Source organism: Triticum urartu, chromosome 5A, assembly GCF_056163025.1.
Source record: "Triticum urartu cultivar PI428250 chromosome 5A, HENAU_Tu73, whole genome shotgun sequence".
NCBI classification, from domain to species: Eukaryota; Viridiplantae; Streptophyta; class Magnoliopsida; order Poales; family Poaceae; genus Triticum; species Triticum urartu.
The window spans coordinates 685121009-685131619 of NC_141877.1; the positions used below are offsets into that span (position 1 = coordinate 685121009).

Here is a 10611-nt window from a genome sequence, read left to right on the forward strand (position 1 = left end):
AATATTATCCAAAACAGTGTTTGCTGACATCATCATGACTCAGCAGTTGACCGGGTCAACCTGACATGTGGGTCCCGTTCGTCATTGACTGTTTAGTCTAATTAGGGTTTAACTAATCTAATTACTGTTTCATTAAACTAACTAGTTAATTAGATTAGTTAATTAGGATTAATTAACTTAATTAACTTAATTAATTAATTTAATTATTTATTTTTATTAATTTTGTATCCCTTTTTTTATTCATTCTGGGGTGGGCCTCCCTTGTCATTGGCCCCAGGGGGCCAAACGGGGCGTTTGTTTAACGGGCGCTAGGGCTCGCGGGCGCCCGACCAGGGCGGAAGCAGCGCGGGCATGGCTAGGCGCGGGCGCGGCGTGGGCGCTGGAGGCGGCCAAGGTCAGCGGCGAAACGGGGGGGGTGGCGTTGGCGAGGCAACGACAGGGGCCGCGCAGGCGAGTGCAGGGGAAGAGGTGGCCGCGGCCTCAGGCAGCGGGGCAGAGGCGGGGCGGCGCCTGGGGTGAGCAGCAGCGGCTGAGCGCGGGTCGTCCGGCGCGGCGCAGGAGCAGAGCGCAGGCGTAGGAGGGAGGCAGCAGCCGCGCGAACGCGGGCGGGATGAGCGAGGGATACGGGTAGCGGGGGGGGAGGGGGCGACCGTGGGTGCGTTCAGGGGCGCCGGGGCGCGCGTAGTGGTGCGAGGGAGTGCAGTCAACGGTGGGGGGTTACAACTCCAGCGAGCTCGGGCGATAGGGGGGAGAGAGGAAGAGAGGCCGGGCCTCACTTGCGGTGTAGGGGAACGGCAGTGTGCTCGAGGAGGCGACATCGACGGTGGGCGGCTCCGGCATAGCAGTGGCGGAACGAGGCGGCGACGGCGTCGGGGGTGCTAGGGGCGCGATCTAGATCCGTTCGAGGGATGGAGTCGAGGTAGAAGCGGTCCGAGGCGGTCGAGGACGGGGAGGTAGAGGTGGAGGGCGGCGGTGGCGGCTCCGGCGACGTGGTCCCGGGCGGCGGCTTTGGGGTCAATCCCCCCGATCCAATCGGGGGGCAGAGGAGGGGTTGGTGGATCGTGGTGAGGGGAAAAGTGGGGGACTAGGTTATGTCACGCAGCGGGGTGAGGGGGGTATAGCCCAACAGGTGGGCCGACCAGCTGGGTGCCCAGTTGGGCCAAATGGCCCAGGGTGAGGGAGTTTGCCTTTTGTTTTTTTGTTTACAGTTTTGCCTTTTCTTTTTATTTAATTTGCTTTTCTATTTTATTAAATATTGGCTTTTATAGAATAAGAAAAGTTGTGCCTAAATGAGCATTAATAATTATGCCACTACCACAGTTAGCTTGGCACCTAAAACAAAATAGTTTGCGATGGCTTAATATTTTAAAAGCTTTTAAATAATTGGTTTTGTTACTGTTTTCTTCACATTAGAGTTTTAAACACTTTATAAAAGTGGGGTTTCACCACCATGATTAACTATGCTTTATTTGGCACAAACCGAACATTTTAGTTTTAATGTTTGAAAACTTTGATGTTTGCCTTTAATTCAAATTTTGAATTTGAATCGGTTTGAACTAACGCGAGATCAACAACAGTAACTGTAATGACGTGACATCATTAACAGGAAATTACTGTAGCTTAATTATCCGGGCGTCACAATATGATACTCCTAAGCCTAGAACCAAACAGCCCCTAATTTTGCCGTGGGCATACTGCAGTGAGGTGAGCCCTGCCGCGTCGCTCCAGGCAGTGGTACTTGCTACTAGTAGTAAAAATGGCAGTTGCGTCCTACGTGTGGTGTGGAGAAGAGGAGAAAGGGAAGGCGTTGCATGAACGAGCGTACACGGCACCACTGCGTGCATGGCATTGGCATGCATGCAAAGACAAGCCAACCACGACGTGGGACGGCACACATCGCATGCACGCACTCGGTAACAAGGTGACGCGCAGAGAGGCTACGGAGGATCCATGGATGGATGGAGCAGGTCAGGCGCCTGCTAGCACTGGCAGCGAGGCCGACGATCGACGAGGTTGGGCGCCGGCCGGCCACCACACAGCAGGTTCGTACGAGACGAGTGCAGTCAGATGTAGAGAAAGGAAAATGAAATGCACATTAGCTAAATGTCAGTTGATTGAATTTCAAACCTGGGTCAATCGATTTTGAGAGTTCACCGGAGGGAAGGAAAGAGAAAGAAGGGGCTCGCCTGAGGGCAACCCGGTTATATATCTTAGGGTTTAGGACAGGGATGGTGGCGGGGTTTCGCCGGAGGAAGAGAAAGCTGGACACTAGAGGAATGGCCGGGGACGGCGGCAAGACCGGCGGTGTGGGACGGTTCGGTGGAGAGCGGGGCTGCGAGGCGGTCGCGCCGGTGGTAGCCGGCGGCAGGAGGAAGAAAGGTTGGAGGTCGAACGAAGGTGCGGGCCGTTGATTTCGGATCCGACAGTTAAAAGGTCGATTGACCCAGCTGACTGACGTACAGCGACGCCCAATGAAATGAAATGAATCTTTGGCTCCAACGACCCAATCCTGCATGGCCCCAGCGTAGACCTACGTACAAGTCCTACGTAATTGGTGCTACGTGCTAATGTGGCCCAAATTAGTAGGCCAGGATTAGCGCCCGGGTCCCCACACGGCTGAAATCAGGGGGCGGAGGAGAGGATTTAGGAAGGTTACGTAAGTTGCCTACGTAGGTTTACCTAGGTGTAACATGTTTACCCAATCCGGCATGGCCCCAGCGTATGATCGGTCGATCCATCGTACCGCATCTCCCGCAAGATCAGCGAGCCTTCTGAACTGCGTGCCACCTGCAAATCGCGATGGCCATTTACGCGCGACGCATGCATGTCCAACGTAGACGTAGTACGCACGGTTGCTGACCGCGCGCGATCGCGATTGCTTGCTTTCATTTGGCGGCGACAGTGATCGCCATTACCAACGCAGCGCTGCCTGCTAGTGCAATCGCGGCCAATTAATCCATCGGTGCTCCATCGAGATGGAGCTGGAGCTGTGCTGTACTGTACGTACGTGCATGGTTTTCTTTTTTTTGGAATAAAGGTTCAAGAAAAGCTCGGTTTTGAATTAACGAAGCCATCAACAGACCAGGAATTACATCAGCCCCATACAACGAAAAGGAGAAACAAAGAAATTGAAAACGGCAGATACAAGGTGCTACAAAAACAGCTTATAGACACCACAACAGACAGCACAAGAGATCTACATGAGGACTAGCTAAATGTTGATGGCGCCCTTCGAAGCGAATGAAGCACCAAAGCATGACAGCAAGCGAGCTTCAAGAGGGAATCGCGCCTAGCGAAGATGAACATGCCCTCATCTACTCCAAAAGGAGACCACCATGATCAAACCCTCCTTCTTCAATTCCGAAGGGGACCCTTGCCCCTCGCCCTGGATCGAAGGGCGCCGGACCGTCGCAAATTGAAACAGCTCACCCTAGAGCAAAGAATGGTAGAGATGTTGTGGCACCTTGGGAGATACTCAGCGTGACCAACCCACTGTGCAAGATCACCAAGAGAAGAACCTCACCGCAGCTCAATGGTCCATACACGAAGAAATGAAGTTGTTTAAGGACGAGGGCACCAAAGAAACAAATGCAGAGGATAAACAACCGGAGCATATGTGAGATTAGAGCTCAAAAAAATTATAATCCATGTCTTCTTTCATTGAACGTACATCACCGAAAATTCTAAAATAAATCCAGCAATTGAACCTTGGTGGTCTGGGAAAACTACTGTCCTAACCATCCAACCAACCTCTTTCTACTTGACGAAAGCAAGCACGTAGGCCCTAAGGGCATTTACAATGCCAGGCGCCAACACAGGCGTCAGGATCTGATTCCTGGCCGTTATAACAAAATCCTGCCCGATTCCCTGATTTGTGCTAGCGCCGGAGCAAAGGTAGGCATCGGGTGCTAGCGGACCTTTACGTTAATTTTTTAGTTGGAGTAGCAGCTGTACGCTGCTGCTAGCGTTGGAGAATGAGACTCCAGCATGGGCGCTAAACGTATTTTTTTGCACTAAGCGCTTGCATAAGCGCCTCCCCATTGAAGATGCCCTAAGTTTTCTCTTTTTTTCTTCAAAAAAGAAGCACATTATGTTTTGAGGAAAAAAAACGTCCGGTATATATTACCAATTACCGGAATATAAGCGCCTCCCCATTGAAGATGCCCTAAGTTTCCGGAATGGTCCCGGTACAATACCAATTACCCCCGAAACGTTCCAGATGGCCGAAACTTGACTTCCTATATATAAATCTTCACCTCCGGACCATTCCGGAACTCCTCATGACGTCCGGGATCTCATCCGGGACTCTGAACAACATTCGGGTTACCGTATACTAATATCTCAACAACCCTAGTGTCCTTTGACCATTGACCATTGACCTGGCCTAAAAAAGATCAGCCGACCTTTGACCATTGACCAGTTCATTATTGACCACTGACTAGTTCACCTCTAAACTCTAACTGTTAACCATTGACTATATAAATAATCATGAATTCAAAAAAAGAATCATGAATTTGAAAAAAGTTCATGCATTTGAGAAAAAGTTCACGAGTTTGAAAAAAAATTCACAAGTTTTGAAAAAGTTCATGAGTTTGAAAGATATTTGCGAATATGAAAAAAGTTCAGGAATCTGAAAAAACGTTGCCCTCACTTAGAATGAGACCTACTCCAGCAAGCCTCACGTCAAGCAACCGCGACCATGGGCCGGCTCTGCATGGACTACAGTCCTGGAGCGCATTTTTCTTCCATTTTTTCATGTTTTTGGACTCATTTTTTGTTTTATTTTACTATACTTTTCCTTATATTTAGAAATATTTTAAATGTATGTATTAGGCAAAAAACACTTTATACATAAAAATGAAAAATGTTAGTTGTGCATTTTACAAATGTTAAACATGGTTAGGGAAAAAAAATCTAATGTACATGAAAAATTGTAAAATATGTATGAGAAAAATGGACATCAAAACATATATATGAAAAAAAGTTAATCCTGTATTTGGAAAATGTTAAATGTGTATATGAAAACTGTTCCTCATAGATGTAAAAAGTGTAAAATGTGTTTGGAAGACGTACACATCAAAACAGATATATGAAAAAAAATGTTAAACATGTATTTGAAGATAGTGAAATGTGTACCTAAAAAATGTTCAAAATGTATAAAAAAATCATGATGTATACAGTATATAATGTTTATTAAAAAAGTAGACATTGAATAATATAATATTGAAAATATGTTAATACTGTATTAGAAAAAGGTAAACATGTTTAAATAAGTTCCTAGTGTATACAAAAAACGTAAAAATGTATATGAAAAAAATTAGATATGGAAAACCTATGTTTGAAAAAAGTTTAACCATTTATTTAATAAATGTCATGTATTTTATTTGTTTTATTACAATAAAAATGTTCAACGTGCATTTAAAAATATGTTTTACATTTATTTAAAACAGTGTTCAAACCATATATTAAAAAATGTACATCGTGTATTTGGAAAATTCAATGTATTGCAAAATTGTTACTGTGTACATTAAAATATTTATGGTGTACTGGATAAAAGTAGATATGTGTAAAAAAACCCGATAAAAATCGATGAAGAAACAAAGAAACCCAGTAAAAAACAAGAATCAAAGAGGAAAATACCAAAAGGAAAATAAAAATCGAAGAAAAGGAATGCATAAACAATGGAAGAAGTGAAACCCGAGGAGGAAGCAAAGAGAAACGAAGAAAACTTAGAAAAAAAATGAAGAAAGCAAAGAAAGAAAGGAAGAAACCATTAATAATCGAGAAAAAGAAAAAAGAAACATTGAAAGAAACAAAGAAAATTGTTTAAAAACAAAGACAAATGAAAAAACAAAGAAAACCTGGAACAAACAAATAAAACGGAAAAAGGTGAACTAATAAACAAGCAAAGAGAAGTGAACAAGCGAAGGAGAAAGCGAGCCAGCCCATTAAACAAAGGGAGATCAAAACGGTCGACGCGAGACTTTCTTACATCTGTCTGAGAAAAAGACATTCTTACATCTTGATATAAGCGAGATATAGTTCTTGTTGCCGATTTTCCTTATCTGATGCCTTAAACGCCATGTAGGATTTGGCTGCACCACACAAGATGAACAAGCGCCTCCCTTCCCAATTCCGATCGCCCGTTTAAGATCTGGTCGATAATTTGAGGTGTTCATGTATTGTAAATATCTAATACATTAATCTTCTGACTGTTAAAACTGGGTTTGCCTTGCCATCCGAACAGTAGCTGAGCTAAATTTATGTATGCATGCAGGCATCACTTGGTCTCTAGTTGTCAAACAAGTTGCAGTTTGCCGGTGATGAGAGTTGCCATATCTTTTATATATTAATTATACAGTCAGTATGATATGAAGCAATAATTAGTTATACAGGATAATTTTTTTTAAAGCTTTTAAAAAGATTATTCTTTCAGATTTTGAATACACACTGTTTAAATCCCAGGCCCGCCCTTTATTGCTTGCCGGCAGGCCTGAACTGTCAGTTTCGGTGTTAGCCGAGGGAAACCGTCAACCAGTGTGATTTGCAAAAAATTAACACTTTCTTGCAGGGCATCCTGAAAAGTTTTTGAAACCTCGTCTTTTCTGCAAAACGATGCGACATATGTGGTGGTTCTCTGCAATTCAGTTTAGTATGTATGCGTGTCGAGGTGGGTGATGAAGAGAAGGTGAATATGCCGCCTTGGTCTTAACCGAAAGGTTCCATAGAAAGCACCCATGTTCACTATCTAAATGTGGAGAGGCTGATATTTTGATCAACTAGTAAATAATAAGATATAAAATCCTCACAGCAGGCTGGTAGCAGTACTAATATGGAAAATTTGAACAGCTCTTTCATTAACTCCTTGGATCCAAACACCGAAATCCAAGGCCGCCTCGATCGCCCTCTGGTTGCTTCTATTTATACCCCACTCACTTCCCTTGCAATATATGCACTGGCACCACTCCCATGCATTATCCTGCAAGAAGCACAAGGCCAAGAATGCCAATGATGCATTCCCTCTCTGTTTATGCCATCCTTTTGTTTCTCTCTTGGCCATTCAGCTCGGTGCCTCTCTGTGCATCCGACCACCTACTTGTCCCTGGCAAGCCGCTCTCCCCTGGTAGTGTTCTTGTCTCGGAAGACCAAGTTTTCGCCCTCGGGTTCTTCTCCCCATCATCATCAAACTCCACCAAGAAGCACTACTACGTCGGAATATGGTACAACGACATCCCTGAGTGCACCGTGGTATGGGTCTCCAACCGGGCCGCTCCCATCACAAACCTTTCCTCTGTGAATCTTGCCGTAACCAGCAGCTCCGACATAGTGCTATCTGATAGCAATGGCCGTGTCCTTTGGAGAACGAACAACATCATCAATTCATCATTGACTACCGCCATCTCGGTGGTAGCGATGCTGGAGAACACTGGAAACTTCATCCTCCGGTCGTTGGCCGACGGTGCCATACTGTGGCAAAGCTTCGACCAGCCTACCGACACCCTCCTGCCCGGCATGAATCTCAGGCTCAGCCACAACATGCATCCACTGCAGCAACTGATTGCTTGGAAAGGCCAGCAAGACCCGGCACCTGGCGTGTTCTCCTACGGCGCAGACCCCAACAACCTCCTGCAAAGCTTCATCTGGAATGGCTCGAGGCCACACCGGCGAAGCCCGGTATGGATAAACTACCTCCTCCGTTTCTACTACATGGATATGTTCAAGTCTACTATCTACATGGCGTTGCATCATGCCGGCGACGAGGTTTACATGTCGTTCGGCATGCCAACCGGCTCCGCCGTGTTGGTTAGGATGAATATTGACTACTCAGGTAAGGTAACTGTCCTAAGCTGGGAAAGCAACATGTCGGTATGGAGAGCCCTGTACGCAGAGCCTGAACATGAGTGCAATACGTATAGCTACTGTGGTCCTTATGGTTACTGCGACAACACAGAAATCATCCCAGTGCGCAAGTGCTTGGATGGTTTCGAGCCGAGGGACGATAAAGGATGGATCGTCGGACGTTTCTTGCAGGGATGCCGCCGGAAGGAGGTGCGAAGGTGTACCCCTGGAGACGGGTTCTTGACCTTTTCGGGCATGAAGGTCCCTGACAAGTTCCTCCATGTCCCGAACAAAAGCTTTGATGAGTGCACTGAGGAATGCAAAAGCAATTGCTCATGTGTGGCATATGCTTACTCCAGTATGAGCAACATGGATATCGACGGAGATGACACAAGGTGCCTGCTATGGATGGGGGATTTGATCGACATGGAGAACAACACACAAGGAGGGGAGAACCTCTATGTTCGGACTTACGTATTACAAGGTATGTTTCCTTCGTTGCTCCTCCTTGTATGTATCGTTGCTTATGTTTCAGTAGATAGTTTTTTTAAGGAGGGATCCATGCATTGAAATTGGAAGAAAGAATGGCCAAATGTTTTCATGCTTGCATTAGAGAAAGAGTCATTACTATTCTATGGATGTGATGGTTAGCATTGATAAACGTTGATGATTCTGCGTAAACTAATTCTGTGCAGGTAACCTGAGAAAGGTCAAAACTATAAAAATGGTATTACCATTTGTGTCAAGTTTCTTGATCTTCATATGTGTGGTGTTTATTTGGGCCTACGTCAATAGAGGTAGGAAATTATTATTTTCGTTCTAATTTACTCCCTTCGTTCGGAATTACTTGTCGCAGAAATGGATGTATCTAGACGTATTTTAGTTCTAGATACATCCATTTCTGAGACAAGTAATTCCGAACAGAGGGAGTACATGTCATCTCCAGTCACAACAAACTAATGGGACAGACACACATTCTTGACAGGCAATCATGCTAGCAAAGGTGTCTGGCAAAGGATCATGCGAGTATATTCAAGAACTTGTAAGGAACTCGTTGATAGTAACACAGAGTTTCCCATTTTGAGATTCCGAACAATTGCTGTCGCGATAAATAATTTCTCTGAATCTAGCATTCTCGGCCAAGGAGGTTTTGGCAATGTTTATAAGGCAAGAAGCCCCTGTACTGATAATTGGATCATTAATGGAAGATCTAACCTTTCTTACTCAATAATACCTCATGTTTCAGGGCAAGTTGGAAGATGGTAAGGACATTGCTGTGAAAAGGCTTCGTGTAGGTTCTGTCCAAGGGGAAATGGAGTTCAAGAATGAAATAGTTCTGGTCACCAAGTTGCAGCATAGGAACACGGTCAAACTTTTAGCTTGCAGCATTCATGAAGATGAAAAACTTTTGATTTATGAATACCTACCTAACGGAAGTTTGGATTCCTTTATTTTCAGTACGTCTGCTCACTTGTTGCAAAGTCTCTATGAAAGGAACACACTTCACTGATAGTATGCTTTGTATATTTCTATCATTGGCAGATGACACAAGGAAGTCACTACTCAACTGGCCCACAAGATTTAAGATAATCACAGGTGTAGCCAGAGGCCTTCTTTATCTCCACCAAGACTCTAGATTGACAATGATTCATAGAGATCTCAAGGCAAGCAACATATTGTTGGATGCTGAGATGGACCCCAAAATATCTGATTTTGGTACAGCTAGGATATTTAGTGTCAATGAAAAGCAAGGACACACCAATCGAGTCGTTGGAACATTGTGAGTAGTGAGAATTTTCATTCATGCTAACTCTCGTTTTTGTGCTTAATTCAATTGGTCAAGTTTAACTTTTATGCGGCAAGCAGTGGATACATGTCGCCCGAATATGCAATGGAAGGAATCATCTCCGTCAAGTCTGATGTGTACAGCTTTGGTGTATTACTCCTGGAAATAGTGAGTGGCTTGAAGATCTGCACTACAAGCCCAAGCACGCACTCCCATAACCTTATAGATCATGTAAGTGCTCAAAAGTTGCTCAATTCATATGAATGGGTGCTACCTAGTACTATTTGATATGATTACTTACATTATTGATTCGATGCAGGCGTGCAGCTTACAGAGGGATGGGATGTTGTTGAATCTTGTCGACCCGTCTATCATCGAGGGTTGCTCTCCTGATGAAGCTGATGAAGCTCTACGGTGCATCCATATTGGACTGTTGTCGGTGCAGAACAACCCAAATGCTCGCCCCCTCATGTCTTGGGTGGTAGAAATCCTGGATAACAAAGCCATAAAAGCTCCCGCAGTTGAAAGAGCCCATATACTTTGGATACCAGATCTATGGAAGTGACGGACTAGGATAAAGCCCCGTAAAAAACACGAGCCTCGAAATTCGCAAGGGGAGATAGAAACAGTGTTCTATGGATTCCGAGGATCATGTCATTTACATGTATTTCCAATGGTCGACTCACTGGTACCATAGTTCCAACGTGCAAAGCATATAGAGAGGCTTTTTTGGCTCCAAGACTTGGTAACTCTTCTAGATGTATCAATTGCACACAGTTGGTTATAGATAAAACCAAAATGAATATTAAGTAAATGTATGGTTGGAGTTCGCACAACTATTACGTATCAATATATTGTATTTTATTAAAATTCATATAAAACTATGTGTGTGTTACATTTTCACTAAATAAGAGATTTCTTATACTTATTAGATAATTGCTCATGCGTTGCAATAGGAGCATAAACATTGTACTACCTCCATTCCA

General features: G+C 44.6%; 1 pseudogene; it reads left to right on the plus strand.

Moving 5' to 3' along the window:
- Window positions 1-6999: 6999 nt before the first annotated feature.
- On the plus strand, window positions 7000-10356 carry LOC147974178 (G-type lectin S-receptor-like serine/threonine-protein kinase B120; annotated as a pseudogene).
- Window positions 10357-10611: the final 255 nt, after the last annotated feature.